This window comes from Giraffa tippelskirchi, chromosome X, assembly GCF_054371585.1.
Source record: "Giraffa tippelskirchi isolate mGirTip1 chromosome X, T2T-mGirTip1v1.2.pri, whole genome shotgun sequence".
NCBI classification, from domain to species: domain Eukaryota; kingdom Metazoa; phylum Chordata; class Mammalia; order Artiodactyla; family Giraffidae; genus Giraffa; species Giraffa tippelskirchi.
In genome coordinates this window covers 143,700,101-143,716,973 of record NC_137289.1, presented here as the reverse complement: position 1 = coordinate 143,716,973, position 16,873 = coordinate 143,700,101, and the positions used below count along the sequence as shown (strand labels likewise).

The following is a 16,873-nucleotide window of genomic DNA, read 5'->3' as shown; positions in this document are numbered from 1 at the left end:
ATGGTCGTGCAGGCTAATCAAGTAGGACCGAGAAAGAAATAACACTTGACATTTCCCCACAATTTTTGGAGGTCTTGTGAGATTAAACAAGACCAATATTCTTGTGTAGAAAAGTAGAAGTTGAAAAATAAACGATTTCGGGCGGTGTTTTTAGATTCTTGAAGCTTTTTTTATCATTTCAGTTTGCGGGTTTGAGCTTCGGTGAGTTTAAAGTGAAAGACGCTTAGTCGTGTCCAGTTTTTTGCAACTACGTGCACTATGCAGTCCATGGAATTCTCCAGGCCACAATACTGGAGTGGGTAGTCTTCCCCTTTTGCAGGGATCTTCGTAACCCACGGATCGAACCCAAGTTTCCCGCACTGAAGGCGAATTCTTTTCCAGCTGAGATAGAAGGGAAACCCAATATCCATAAAGCCACAAAGGGCTTTTTCAAGCGAAGACATGATGGCTGATCAGACACGACTGAGCAAATAAACCAGACAGATTTTTCGCTACCCAGGATCGGAACCCGGGCCTTGTATATTGGCAGACGCCTTTTTTTTTTTTTTTTTTTTTCCTTTTGCTGATTAGAGATACCCTGATGGCTTCGAGAGCCTGCTTTCAATGTGGTAGACCCAGGCTCAGTTCCTGGGAAAGATTCTCCTGGAGAAGAGAGTGGCTACCCACTGAAGTATTCTTGCCTGGGGAATCCCGTGGACAGAGGAGCCAGACAGACTCTGGTCGCACACGACTGAGCGACTTTCAGAGAGACAGCCACCTGGGAAAAGGAGAACTCTTTTCGGGTGATCCCACGTTTCTGTCGCAGGTGTAATTGTTTTTTGGGCTGTGCTTTGTTTTCTGTAGTGTCGGTCACTCAGTCCTGTGGGACTGTTAGCCACCCTGTGGACTGTAACCTGCCAGGCTCCTCTGTCCGTGGAATTCTCCAGGCCAGAATATTGGAGTGAGTTTCCATTCCCTTCTCCAGAGACTCTTCTCGACCCAGAGAGAGAACCCGGGTCTCTTGCGCCACAGGTGAATTGGTGACAGACAGGAAGGCTGGTCGGATAAGACTCAGCAAATGATCTGCACAATTTTCACAACCCAGGGATGGAACCGGGTCCTCCTGTATTGGCATACAGCTTTTTTTTTTTTTTTTTTTTTGGCCTATTAGAGCCACTCTGATGGCTTAGACAATAAAGAGTCTGCTTACAATAAGGGAGACCCAGGTTCAACCCTGGGGAAGCTTCTCCTGGAGAAGGGAATGGCTACCCACTGCAGTATTCTTGCCTGGAGAATTCCATGGACAGAGGAGCCTGGAGGGCTACAGTCCATAGGATCACAAAGCGTCATACATGACTGAAGTGACCCAGCACAACCCACAGCACACATGGTACTGTTATTCAGTGTAAACTGCCTGGGACAAAGGACAGCGGCAGCATATTCATGTGCTCATTCACTAGTTTAGTAAGTATTTATTGAGCACCCATTATGTGACATGTGCAACATTTTAAAACCCTGTTGGTACAACAGGGACAAACAGATGATACCGTGGTCTCATGGGGTTTGCATTCTAGTGGAAAAAACATACAATAAATAGTAATGCAATATATTAGGATGCCATGTGTGCTATTGTTCTGCACCCCACAGGCCTGCAAACTTGAAGTTTCTCAGAGACAGTGACAGAGACTTTGGTGGCTTATTGGACAAAGGATCTTAAGCAAAGTGCCCTGAAGCGACACCCCACTGTTTGTGGCACGTAGCAACCGGGATGTGGCAGCCGTCTTCACTACTCAGGGTAGTCAGGGGCTACTGTTCATAGGGGGCAATTGATGGCAAGTGGGCTCATCAGTAACCAGGGGCTAATTAAGCTCTGTAATGAAGAGGATTGGCTAATCATGTGAATGAAGCAGGGACTGGTGGGGCAGGGGGGTATAGAGAGAGCAAGAGAACAGCCATCTTGAATGGCCTGACCATAGGGGCACTATATAGAAATGTAAAGTAGCAGCAGTGGTACCAAGTGACTTGTAGAGAGGGGACATCTGAGCAGACAGCTGAATAGAGACAGTGGCACTGGGGGCAAGTCTCTATAGGTCTCTTGCATTTCTGCCCAACTTTTAAGTAAAGGCATTGACAGCTTTTGTTCGGGTTATCGTTCCAAGGATGTCTGTGTAGCAAACTGCCCTTGGAGTACAGAGATGGTCTCTCCCTCTGAGGCTAAGGGCAGATTTATTTCCTGACCAAGCTAATAGAGATAATGTCCCCCTCCAGGGCAAAGTTTGGCCAGATTTGCTTGCAGCCCGCTTAAGCGATTGGGGGTTTCCTAAACTTGAAGTTCCTCAGCTTTGACACAGAGCCTCTACGTCACGGTGGGCCTCTGGGCCCACTTCCTTATCACCTTGTGGAACTTGAGAAACAGGAAGCTCCCGCTGCTGGCTGTGTTTGTCTCTGTTCTGCCCGCCTCTGGGAAACTGGCGGCCAACTTGGCGGCTTATAAGTAGGGTACTCCTTACACTACTCAGTTTTGGCCGGGGGGTGGGGGGGAAGGGGCATTGCAATTTTATTCTGTTTTTGTCGTCGGTGTTGTTCTTTAGTTGCTAAATCTTATCTGATTCTTTCTGCGACCCCATGGACTGTAGCCTGCCAGGCTCTGTCCATGGGATTCTCCAGGCAAGAATACTGAGTGGGTTGCCATTCCCTTTCCAGGGGATCTTCACGACCCAGGGTTCGAACCCGCATCTTCTGGCAGATGGATTCTTTACCATCTGAGCCGTCAGGGATGCCCCTTTTATTGTTTAGTGACGTATAATTGATTTACAATATTATATTAGTTTCAGGTGTACACCGTAGCGATTCAATGTTTTTATAGATTATACTCCATTTAAAGTTATTATGAAATAATAGTTATATCTCTCTGTACTGTACAATATATTCTTGTCACTTCTCTATTTTATATGTAGTAGTTTGTATCTCTCAATTCCATACTCTTATCTAGTGGTGGTTTTTTTTTTTTAACTGAAGTATGGTTGATGTACAATGTTGTGTTAGTTTCAGGTGTACAACACAGTGACTCGGTTACACATATATTAGGCCTCTCCGTTTCGACAATTCATTTGGTCTCAAAGACACTGAAGGAGGCCCTTGGTTATTAGGAGCCCCTACCAAACCATTATTTCAGCACATGCTCAAGATTGCCATCTTGGTGAGATTAAAATCAAGAGTGCGCTGAAACAGAAACAATTGAGTTAAAAAAAAATTCTTCCAGCTATTACTAAACAGTTCAAATCACTGAGGGAAGGCAGGCATTAAGCATCATCTAAGTAGATGGTCAAGAATTCACCTGCAGTGCAGGAGTTCCGGGTTCTATCCCTGGGTTGGGATGATACCCTGGGGAAGGAAATGGCCACCCTCTCCAGTATTCTTGCCTGGAGAATCCCATGGACAGAGGAGCCTGGCCTGCTACAGTCCATGGGATCACAAAAGAGTCAGACATGACTGAGCAACTAACACTTTCAAACATCTGCTGGGTTAAATTAAGGATGTGCCATGGGGTCCCACAGAAGGCTTAAAACTACTTATCTTATCAAATGCTGCTATTAGCTATGAAATGAGTTCCGACACATATTCTTTGCTGTTAGCGTGCCATGCTCTTTTTAAAGAAATGTCTTATTTCTTATGCACTGTAGAATTATGCACAAGAATAGAAAAAAGGTTGGGCAGCTAAGCCCCTTGACAAATCACATCAAGGTGAAGAAGAACAAAACAGCTTCTACAGACACATTTGTAGTCTCCAAGCAACAGTTACAGTTTTTCACAACAGAGGGACAATATAATGAGATGTGACCATCAGAATTTTCCCCAGGTCTTTCCAAATTCATAACAGGTTCAGGTGTATCTACTTGGCATACCTCCAAAGGGGAATAGGATTAAGACAGCCTTGCGTATCAGACACATTACAACTCTCTATGGACACAGTGCTATCTTTCCGGGAAAGCCCAGCATTTTCTAGTAGTTTTCAACTCAAAATCCTGCCCCAATAATGAGGAACAGATGTTGTTACACAGTTGTGCAAACCCATAGAATATATCACACCAAGAGTGAATGCTAATGTAATCTACGGACTTTGGGTGATTATGATGTGTCAATATAGGTTCGTCAGTTGTAGCAGATGTCCCACTCTGGTGAGTTTGTTGATAATGGGGAGGACACGCATGTGTGAAGCCAGGGAGTGTATGGAGCCCTCTATACCTTCCTCTTGGAGAAGGCAATGGCAACCCACTCCAGTACTCTTGCCTGGAAAATCCCAAGGACAGAGGAGCCTGGTAGGCTGCAGTCCATGGGGTCACAAAGAGTCGGACACGACTGAGCGACGTCACTTTCACTTTTCACTTTCATGCATTGGAGAAGGAAATGGCAAACCACTCCAGTGCTCTTGCCTGGGGAATCACAGGGACGGCGGAGCCTGGTGGGCTGCCGTCTATGGGGTCGCACAGAGTCAGACACGACTGAAGCGACTTAGCAGCAGCAGCAGCATACCTTCCTCTGCGAACCTACAACTGCTGTCTAAAAAACTGTCTTAAAAAAAAATCCAGTCCCACATGGAGGAGGGGCTAGATTAAGTGAGCAATAATTTGGCCAACTCTGAATTAAAGACTCAAAGAGAGGGCAAATCAGCTTGCAGCTTATTTTTCAGTCCTCATCTTATTGGTTCAGTAAGCTCATAATGATGATTATGGTAGCATCAGGGTGCTGGAAATTCACACTATACCACATTAACTGGCATCAGAGACACGTCTCCAGTGCCTATCCTGCCCCTGCATATCCCAAATCACCCTGCTTTCACTGTGTGTATTTTACAAATTAAAGGTGATGATCAAGAGGCAAAAAGGCAGGCAGCTAGAAGGGCTGGAGTGAGACACAGTAATGTCACTGAGCCTCAGAGGAAGCCTTTGTGATTGTCCTGATGGAGTGAGGCAGTGTGAATGTTTAACAGTTCTATTGAGGTATAATTTCAGAAATACCATCAGCTTCTCCCATTTGGAATGTACCATGCAATGACCTTTGGGAACCATCCTGAGTTGGGCTACCATCCCCACAGTCCAGTTTAGGGACACTTCCATCACCCTGCAAAGACCCCTGATACCCATTTACGGTCACCCCACCCCCAGCCCTGTCTCTGTAGATTTGCCTTTCTGGATATTTCACACAAATGGAATCATAATATGTGCACTTTTATCTGGCTTCTTTCAGTGAGCATAATGATTTTAAGGTTCATCCATGGCAAAGTAACATTTTGCTACAAGGAATTTTATGTCCAATCCTTAGGGTTCTTAATGAAATTCACAAACCACAGACAATGCAGCTCATGAGAAGCAGAGTTTGGGTTATATTCCTTTCCTTTTGTTTTCTATTCCATAACATTCCTTAACAGCTCAGAAACCATGGGGACATCATCACAACCTAAAGTTCAAGGATCTTATTACAGATTTGGTGCCATCACATAAGAGGGCCAAAGAGGGTGTGTCAGAGCGAGTGATGTAGTGATGTATGTCTTCCTGATACAGAGGTGCCTTCATCCCAGAAGATACCTCGGTGAGAATGGGTTTTGAGTGATCATCTCCTAGGTACCACCACTATGCTCTGATTCCATTTTAGTTAAGTGATTGAATTCTTTCTTCAGGATAAATAGTAGTATAAATCCTACTGGATTTCACAATCATTTACATGGACAAAATAATGCTTTCCCCTTACACTCACATACAGCCTTTTCCCCTATGGATTGTTTCACTTTTTTGTAGTTGACCCGCCCACACCCCCACACTGCATTCTTCTCTCGTCATCTTGGTTAAGCTGGGAGTTAAGATTCTCAATGACTTACTTATGGTAGGCTAACAGATTACATGTATGTACATTGTATCTTGTTTTTAAAGAACTTTCCTTCTAAAACTGAAATCTGTCTTATGCATCTATACATTTTATACACCAACCAAGTGGCAGATCTGGATAATTCTTACTGTATCTGGATCCAGCTTTTTTGTATCCTCTCCCTACTTCGATAAATAGAACACCAAGCAAGAGAGCATCACCCTACCTTCATGGGGACACTTGATTCTCAGAGAGGGTAGCTATCAAAGAACCTATAATAGTCAGGTGATGTCTAAGGAATCCCAAGGAAAACAATTCATTACCCTTGTGTTGTCCTGTAGGTAGGGCCAACAGCCAGCCAGTCTATATAAATAACAACCAGGAAGACAATAAATCAATCCATTCACTGTCTGGAATGTTTGTCTGTCACATTGGCCTGAGTTAGCCTTAGAAGATGGTAGATGTGGCCATCTTGGAACAATGACATGAGGTGTGATTTAGATGCCAGTGTAGGTAATTGTCTATGCAAGCAAATTCAGGAGCTGGCAAGAGGGACAGAGAGGTGGCATAACTTGCCCAAGATCACACAGCTGGTTGGGATTCAAACCCATGACAGGGAAGAGCCACAGGTCATTCATTCAAAGACCATCCTGTCTCTCTGCATCACTAAAGGGGTGACACAGAGGCCAGAAAGGCAGAAGCCACCAAGATGGACCAGTAGCGGATCAAGGCTCAGAGTAGCAATTCCAAGGAGAACTCAGGATGTTGGGAGGGTCAGGAAGGGAGTGAAGAAGGGTTTCTAGCTAAAGCAAGAAGAACATGCTACAATGGACCCTCCAGAAATTGACAGATTTCTCTTTAGAGGAATTTCGAAAGCCAGGGCAAGTGAGGGAGAGGAGAAAGGGATGGCCAAGCTGTGGTCCAGGCCAGCAGTTGGGTTTCTCCTAGGAACAGGGATGTTGACTGGGCCAGAGCTTCTCAATCTCTAACATGCACCGAAATCACTGGGGGATCTCTAGTGCAGATTCCAGTCCAGTGGGGCCCAAGAGTCTGCACTTGTAACACGCTCCAAGGTGGTGCTGGTCCATGCACTGCAGTGAGTAGCAAAGGACTAGGCTGATAGAAACTTGTTGTTCAGTCACTCAGTCGTGTCCAACTCTTTGCGACTCCATGGACTGTAGCACACCAGGCTTCCCTGTCCTCCCCTATCTCCCAGAATTTGCTCAAACTCAGGTCCAGTGAGTCGGTGATGCTATCTAACCATCTAATCCTCTATCATCCCCTTCTCCTCCTGCCTTCAATCTTTCCCAGCCTCAGGGTCTTTTCCAGTGAGTTGGCTCTTCATGTCAAGTGGCCAAAGTATTGGAGCTTCAGCTTCAGCATCCGTTCTTCCAATGAATATTCAGAGGTGATTTCCTTTAGGATGGACTGGTTTGATCTCCTTGCAGTCCAAGGGACTCTCAAGAGTCTTCTCCAACACCACAGTTCAAAAGCATCAATTCTTCGGCTTTTAGCCTTCTTTATGGTCCAACTCTCATATCCATACATGACCATTGGAAAAACCATAGCTTTAACTATATAGACCTTTGTCGGCCAAGTGACTGCATAGGTTTAAAATGGTAGCTTAGGGCTTCCAAAGCATCCCTCCTAGGGGCAGTCCCTCCAGGATTCAAAAGGGTCTAGCCTTCAACAGGATGAGATTCTTGAGTGGGAGTTCCTAAAATCAACCTCCCAGCAAAAACACCCAGGGGCCTCAAAGCTCTATGCCTGAGACAGTTTCACAATCAAGACCCCGAACTGGCTGAAAAGGCTCCCCCTGGAGGTTTCCAGGTTTCAGAGAGGAAGATGTTCAGGAGCACGTGGGGAGATACATGTTTGTGGGAGAATGAGGGAGCCTGCATCTGGACTTTGTGGCCGTTCCATACATCTGTGTCCATGCGGGCACAGCATTTATTGAACTAACCTTTTTTATTATCTGTTGAACTCTGCGCTGAGTGCTAGTTGTCACCACTATATATACAGTCTGTAAGGATACATCACATAGTTAGCAGTGGCCGTCTACGGAGCATGGAATTTGGAGCAAAATATTTCATGTGACTTTTTACTTTAGGCAGTTCTGTGTGGCCTGAGTTGTTAAATAAACTGACTTTACACCCTGAGGATCAGGATATACCATCCGACTTACTCCAGATACACCAAGTATTTCTTACTTCTGTGCCTTTGGACAGATGCCTCTGTCTAGAATGCCCTCGCCTACTTGGCAAACTCCTACTTTGCTTTCAGGGCTTCCCTTGTGGCTCAGACAGTAAAGAATCCGCATGAAATGTGGGAGACCTGGGTTCGATCCCTGAGTCAGGAAGATCCCCTGGAGAAGGAAATGGCAACCCACTCCAGTATTCTTGCCTGGAGAATCCCATGAACAGAGGAGCCTGATGGACTACAGTTCCATGGGGTCGCAGAGAGTAGGACACGACTGAAGTGACTAAGCAGCAGCAACCTGCTCCCATGCCACTGCCTCCGGGAAGCCCCTTTGGTGCAACCCCAGGCTGAATCCAGGTTCTTTGATGTGTTCTCACAGTATTTCACCTGCTCTTTCTTAAGAGTCCTTACCACAGTCTATTACAATATTTGGGTCTTTTCTGCTGTTTCTTTTACTAGACAGTGAGCAACTTGAAGGCAGAGGCTTGGTTTCCTTTCTATCTGTATTTCCAGCTCCCAGCTTAGGGCCTGGCATACAGTAACCACTAATCCCTGTTCTTTAATCATTGTGTTTCTGGATACACTTACTTGTTTTTCACGCATTTTGGGTCGAGTTTTCATTTGCTACCATCAGATGTGGGGCTTTGCTGGCCTTGCTGTGATCCAGATTAGCACTGTAAAATGTGGTCAGGGGGGTTCACCACAGCTTGTGTTTTGGGCCAAGTTCCTTAATTGGGCTTAAGACCACCAGAGTTCCCGCTTGCGGGGCATTAAAGTGACATAGTGAGCAAGCCCAATTTAGGGTCCTGTCTTCTTTTTCAGCCATCACACAGCCTGGCTCAAGTGCAATTAGAAGTAACAGTTGTCAAGCTTGCAATTTGTTCAGGCTCTCGCCCTTGTCACTGACCTACATTCCTCATCTGGAAGTGATTTAAATTTACCTGACATTTGTTTGGAGGAGATAGCCGTGTCGTGTCAAGGCAAATGGCTCCAGCCCTGTGCTGGAGAACTCTGTCTAAGCAGATCTGCCCTGAGGGACTCGTTCTCGGCCTTTTGAGTTAAGCCTTGGGGTCGAGTGCTAGCAGACAGACCTGTCCTCTGGCGTTGTGTGGAAGAAGCAGGCTGGGGAGGAAGAAATCAAGTTTATTTGCAAAGGAGGAAGCAACAGCAAGAATGACAGAGACAAGCTGGAGCACAGACCCAGTTATTGTGAGTGATACAAATCCTCAGGGACCACAGCCTTAGAGACAGAAAGTAGCTAAGAATTACAGACTGAACAGGCCTAGCGTTTTGCACGTCGGTGAGCCAAATTGTAGTCCATTATCCTCATGAAACTGTCTAATAGAGTAGCCACTACCCACATGTGGCAATTTAAATTTCAGTGAATTAAAGTGAAATAAAGTTATCTGGTTCTCATGTCATACTAGCAACATTTCAAGGGTTTGATAGCCACAGGTGGCTGGTGGCGTCCATGTTGGACGGCACGGACATAGAATGTCTGCCTCATTGCAGAGACTTCTGTTATCCAGCACGCGTCTAAGCATGCAGCAAAGTGGTGTCTGTGCTTTCTTCTCTAAATATGCCCCTGGAACCTTCTTTCTGGTGATTTTCCAAACGCTCCATGGGCACCTTGCCTATTAAGGTCAGTTCTCTGAATGGAATGGAAGGGAGCTAGAAACAGCTAAGCCGGCAATCACCATCAAGCATAAGCTCATTATTTTCCATGTCTTTTATTTCCAGCCAAGCCCCCGCTGCCCTTGCCACCTGCTCACAGGGTCTCAGTAGCCCCCGAGCATCTCACATGCTGTTTCCACCAGGACACATTTCACATACTTGAAAGCAGGACTTCCAGACTGAAGGAGAACCGAACACTTCTGCGGTGAGGTTTTAACAGCTTTTCCATATGTGAGACCCAGGCCATTCCTCTGGGGACTGGCCTCAGATGTTATGGTTTCCAGCATTTTGAAGGCAGCTTTGAATACTTCTGGATATTTTATAGGCTGAGGAAATTGGGGTCTCATTTTATGGTGTATTATAAAGGATCTCACCAGAGCAAAGAAGAAAATGTGCCCAGATTCAAAGCAGTTATTTATAGAGTGGCCATTCTCTTATTTTTAAAGAAAATACGTGCACCATATGAAATACACACCACCATGGTCAGGAAATAGGAATAAGAAGAAGGAATAGAAGAATTGATAAAGAAGAATTGCTCCTTTTTAAATGTTATTTTTCTTAAAACATACTTTATATAACATATAACATGCATATGTGTATATATATGTATGTATGTGTGTTTGATATATGCAAAAAACTGTTTATGTCTGGGTCCCCCATTAATATCAAGAAGACACTAGAGACAATCATGAATCAGACATCCATGAGAACCCTGGAAATCTAGAAAGGATCATCAGTTTGGATGTAGCTGAGAAAACAGACCTGTTATTCCAGTTTCCCCAAGTGATTCCATTTTGGAAGGCCCTAGATGAAAACCATTTGGAAAAGACACTGACTAAAGTAAACTGTAGTCTGCTTATGGACTCCACTTCCCCCACTAATAGTCAGCCATATTCCTATTAAATTACCAAATATTTCATCAGTGTATCTAGGAAACAGTAGTGTCTGTCTGTTTTGTTTATTTATAGCAGGCTATCCTTCAAGAATGGATCTAAGACAAATACAAAACATTACATACTCTTGAAACTCATGAACTGCTACAAATTTATCAATCATTGTAAATATACTGTTCACTAGTATACTTCTTATACATTGTGTTAAATGTATTGATTGTTATATCTCAGAAGTATCCATTGAACAGTGTTTAAACATAAGAGGTAAAATTAACTTTAAAAATAAGTGGAGAGACTTCCTGGTGGTCTGGTAGTTGAGACTTCACCTTTCAATGAGGGCGATGTCAACAACAACAACAAATGCACAATGTGAGTTTTGCGAGTTAAGTTTTATTTGGGGCAAAAGGAGGACTGTGGCCCAGGAGACAGCATCTCAGATAGCTCTGAGAAACTGCTCCAAAGGAGCAGGGTGAAAGGTCAGTATATATGTGATTTTGGTGAAGGTGGAGTACATGCAATTGAGCACATATTTTTCCAGAAGCTTTCTGCTAGTCATGAGAAACAGTAGTCACCATGAAGGATGTCAGTGCTTTTCTAGATATGAGGATGTCGACACAAAAGAAAAAATGCACTATGTAAGAGTTGCAAGTTAAGTTTTATTTGGGGCAAAATGGAGACTGCAGCCCTGGAGCCAGCACCTCAGATACCTCTGAGAAACTGCTCCAAAGAGGCAGAGGAGAAGGTCAGTATATATGTGATTTTTGGTGAAGGGGAAATCCATGTCATGAAGCACTTTTTCCAGAAGGCTTCTACTAGTCTTGTGAAATCTTCACTAGTCACGAGGAACAGTGTCACCATGAAGGATGTTAGTGGCTTTCTAGATATGAGGAGATACAAGAATTGGGCTCATAAAATCAGCTCTAACTATATCTGAAGTTAATATCTAACTATCTGAAGACTTGTCCTGCCACTTTTCCCAGAGCACAGAGGGCCTCATTTCTGCTCTCCACCCTGAACTCTTTCGGGGGTGGTAGAGGTCAGCAGCTGCAGCAGCACACGATCTAATCCTTGTAGAGATAGATGGCAAGCACCCATGGCAAGTGCCAATTTGCAGTTGACAGGGATATGGGTTTGATCTCTGGTCAGGGCTAGGATCCCCTGTGCCTTGCAGCCAAAAAAACGAGAACAGAAACAACAGAAGCAATCTTGTAACAAATTCAATAAAGACTTTGGAAATGGTCCACATCAAAAAAAAAAAAATCTTAAAAGAGTTGTAAGTGAAGAAATTGGGCAAAAGCAAATAGAGTGAACTGCTTAACATAACTAGTTCTAAACTTCCAAACAGCCAAGACAAGAAGGGAAACACAGGCAGTTACATGATGCAGCATTCATAAAGCATAAACTAATTCTTAAGGTGTTCTCTTCTCCCTAGTCCTAGCAACGAGAACAGTATAAAAGTGAAGAAGGACCTTATCAATGACTCCATGAAAAAAAAGTATTTGGTATGTTTGTTCTTCTAGTAAGGCCAATGGAAATCAAAAAGCAATTCTGAAGCAAAGAGCTTAGGAATGAAAATAATTTTGTCTGAATGAGAATCTTTCTGATGAATCCTTTTGTCCAAGGATAAGTGGTAGAGGTGTGGTTCTTAGAATAATTGGGAAAATGATCCAGCTCTTGGAATCAGCCGGGGATCTTTTCAAACTTCATAAGCACCTCCCCATTGCCATCCTTTCTGAGATTTACTAGGACTCTCGGATTTTTTTAAATTGAAATAATAGCAATTTACAATGTTGTATTAGTTTCAGGTGTACAGAAGAGTGATTCAGATATATATTCTATTTTTATATACTCTTTCATTATATAACTCTAGGATGTTTGTCCTGAAATTTACTAACAATGAGCCTGAAGTGAACCACTCCTGTGTGTTGGGGCAGGAACCTCATGGAGAATGGAAGTTGTGGTGAGAGAGTCACCCAGAACAGACATAAAACCCACCTAGGGAGTGTTCTCCATGAACTGCCTTGACGTCACCCTAGACCTGAGAATCCATGTCCCAGATGGAGCCATGCCCATGCATCTTTAACTCCCTTACCACGTGGTTCTGATGCAAAACTCCCTTGAGAAGTGCCAACTAGAGCAATGGATGGAACATGTAGTGTTTGAGTAAGCTCCCCTAAATAATTTTTTTTCAAGAAAAATTTTCAGAAAGGCTGAATTCCAAGCTATACTTCCTAGTAAACATACCCAGAGTGCCACTCCTCTGTCATTCCAGTTGATCAGTCCTGTGATGGATTTACCAGTTAGCTCATCCCAACACGGAGGAGGCGTCCACTGATTAAAGCAGAGGATACCAACAGAGGGGCATTCCTAACAGGCAGTCTTCTTCCTCTGCCTACTCACGTGTCTCTGAACACAGGTAAGATAGTCTGTGGGTCAGAATCCAGATTCCATCTGTTTCTTTAGATCCTTGACCTTTGGAGGTGCCCCATGGTGTATGAATCTACTTCTGTATCTCCAGGCCTTGCTCAAAATGCCACTGATGGAAAGAGATTATACTGATATTGTATATTTGATGCCTGAAAAGAAAAAAATCTGATATTTAAAATATTTTCAGTATTCACCAAATTGATTTAAATTAAATTTATATATAATAACGGTGATGTGAATGACATTCACTGTTCTCAGACAACACAGATAGAGGAACTGCCCACCTGGCCCAGATAATTTGACATGCCTTGAGATTCCTGAACCAACATGTTTGAGAAGAGTGAATGTCATTCACATCACCATTATTATATATAAACATTATTACAAAATATTACATATATTATTATATATTATGTTTTTATATTATATATAATATAATATTATAAAATATTATATATACAATTATATAAATATATATTAAATTTTATTAAAATTTAATTCCTAAACTATAAAAAGAGGAGGATGAGGAGAAAAACAGTGCAGGAGCGGCGGCTGTGATGGTGCAGGAGCAGCTGAGAGGAGCTACCCTACGTCCGAGGTAAGAGAAACCCAAGTAAGTTATGATCAACCTAGACAGCATATTAAAAAGCAGAGACATTACTTAGTCAACAAAGGTCCATCTAGTCAAGGCTATGGTTTTTCCAGTGGTCATATATGGATGTGAGAGTTGGACTATAAAGAAAGCTGAGCACCGAAGAATTGATGCTTTTGAACTGTGGTGTTGGAGAAGACTCTTGAGAGTCCCTTGGACTGCAAGGAGATCCAACCAGTCCATCCTAAAGGAGATCAGTCCTGGGTGTTATTGGAAGGACTGATGTTGAAGCTGAAACTCCAATACTTTGGCCGCCTGATGCGAACAGCTGACTCATTTGGAAAGACCCTGAGGCTGGGAAAGGTTGAAGGCAGGAGGAGAAGGGGACGACAGAGAATGAGATGGTTGGATGGCATCATCGACTCAATGGACATGGGTTTGGGTGGACTCTGGGAGTTGGTGATGGACAGGGAGGCCTGGCGTGCTGTGGTTCATGGGGTCGCAAAGAGTCGGACACGACTGAGTGACTGAACTGAACTGAAATGAGGAGAAAAAGAGTAAATGGAAAGAAAAAAGGACAGCAAAGCTCTCAGTTTGCTGTGGAGGCAATGCAGGCTTGGCCTACTCCTGACAGATGCATGAAAAAGCTCCAGAAATTTCTTCTGCTCTGGCCCAGTCCCCAAGCATCCCAGAGAGACTTTCATTAGGGCTCTTCTTCCATTTTTGGTACCCAGTTTATAAAAACATTCCTGAAGTGAGAGTAGGGCATATATAACAGGGAGGTAAGCACACAGGAAATTCAGCTCACTGTGACTGGTTGAAGGGATGTTGATCAGAAACTGGTTTCTCTCCACCAATAATGAGTGGCCCTGAATTGTAACAGCCTTTAGAAAACTAAAACATACCCTGTGGAAACAGTTCACTCAGCCACTCACCAGTAAAATTTACCTGATTTTCACTGAAAAAATCATTTTCACTTAAGAAAAAAGATGGATCTGATTGGATTTGCTTTTCCATTTTAGCTCTAATAGCTAAGTAATATCTTGAGATTACAGTAGTATGTTTTCTTTTTTCTTTTTCTCGGGCTTTATAAGGAACTATGAGAACCTGCATCTTTAGCTGGGAGGTTATTTCTTTTAATATTTTCATTGCAGGCAGATTCTTTACCATCTGAGCCACCAGGGAAACCCCCAATATTTTGGATGCATGCTAAGTTGCTCAGTTGTGTCCAACTCTTTGCAATCCCATGGGCTGTAGCCCACCAGGCTCCTCTGTCCATGGGATTCTCCAGGCAAGAATACTGGAGTGGGTAGCCACACCCTCCTCCAAGGGATCTTCCTGACCCAGGGATTGAACCCATGTCTCTTGCATCTCCTGCATTGGGAGGTGGGTTCTTTACCACTAGGGCCACCTGGTAAGCCCAGCTTATTGATAGAGGAGGTAGGGAGAGATGGATTTCATTCTTTTATTCAAAAGGCAGGCCTGGGATACTGATGCTACTTACATTGAATATTCCTCTCCTGAAAGGTGGATGGAAGGACATTCCATCACATTCAATTTCCTATTTCCATTTCAAATACAATGATCTGGTTTTGAGGAAAGACAGAATAATTGTGCTTATACAGTTCGTTAGGAGTTATTTGAAATTTCTTATTTTTACTACCTTGAAAATTGGTGGAAGGAAAAAAAGACTGTAGGAATGTTGTAAATATGTTGGCATGCTTGCGTTTCCTTTTGTACTTTTGAAAATTTTCATTAAAAAAAAAAAAAGACTTGTGGGGACTTCCATGGTGGTCCAGTGACTAAAGACTCTGCACTCCCAACGCAGGGGGCCGATGTTTGATCCCTGGTCAGGGAGCTAGATGCCACATGCCACAACTAAGAGTCTGCATGCTGCCAGTAAAGATCTCATGTGCCTCAACTAAGATTTAGCACGGCTGAATAGATAAATGGGTAGATAGATAGTCAGACTTGTGTTCTGGCCTCCTAATTTCTAATATAGAAAGGAACTGTGACTTTTGCACAAAGTTCAACAAATATCTTTAAGAAGATTTAGCAGTATACCTCCAGGGCTAGTATTTCTATTTTTTCAAATTTTTACTGTACGATAAAGCATAAATACAAGAAATCACATAAAGCAAATATATGTCTTAGTGAAGTAGTCTACGTCAAGCACCCTTGTGCTTGTAACCATTACCACATCCAGAAAGATTTTTGTGAGCCAACCCAAAAGCCCCTTCTTTGTGCCCAGTCCTCATCTCTTCCCACCCATTCCCCGTAAGAAACCATTTTGGCTTTTCTAATAATCATTTCCTTGCAATTTTTTAATAGTTTTGTTATCCAGATAGATGTACCTAGATATTATATCGTTTTGCTGACATTTTAAAATTTGATGGCTTTTATATCTCTTTCAATCTATAAGTTCCCTGCTCATTCCTTTCTTTTGCTTATAATTTATCTGATGAAGTTCATAGACTATTTGAACAGCAGTGTTCTGACAGTGTGGCATTTGCTGATGGCATACTGGTGGTTTCCAGCTTTCAAGATGGGTGCCAATGACCTGCACTTCCTGTCATTCATACACTTGTATAGTCCCATCCTACATGGTATCAGGGTTGGTCTGTGTGACCAACAGAATACAGCCAAAGTGATAGTGTGTGGCTTCTAAGGCTTTGTCATCAATGACATTGTGCTGTTTCTGTTTTTTTTCCTTAAATTACTCAGCAGGAAATCAGCTACCACATCATGAGGACATTTAAGCAGCCTTGGAGAGGTCCATGTGAGGAGGAGTTGAGGCATCCCACCTACAGCCAGAATTAACTTAGCTGCCATGTGAATGACCCACCTTGGAAGCAGGTATTCCAACCCTGGTCAAGCCTTCAGATGACATCTTCCTCAGCTAACATCTTGACTGTGACCTCATGTGTGACCCTGAGCCAGAACCACCCTGCCAAAATACTCTAGAATTCCTGACCCAAGGAAACTGTGAGTATAAATGTGAATTGTTGTCTTAAGCCACTGTGTTTTGGGGTCATTTGTTATGCAACAGTAAATAACTAACAGCAGTAAATAACTAACACAGCACTCTTGACTCATGCAGCTCAACATATTCCTCTGTCTACCATATTTCTGCAATTCAACATCTGGATCCTGAGATTTGTCAGACTCAAGTCACTTCTCTTTGGCCCAAACCACAGGATGGTGAGGTGTTTTCCTGTCAGGAGGCTCACAGTGTCTGTCTGTCTCT

The 16,873-nt window shown here is 43.3% G+C and overlaps 1 pseudogene; it reads left to right on the top strand.

Moving 5' to 3' along the window:
• Positions 1-16,873, top strand: part of LOC145535784 (aldose reductase-related protein 2-like) — a 32,140-nt pseudogene continuing 15,267 nt past the window's right edge.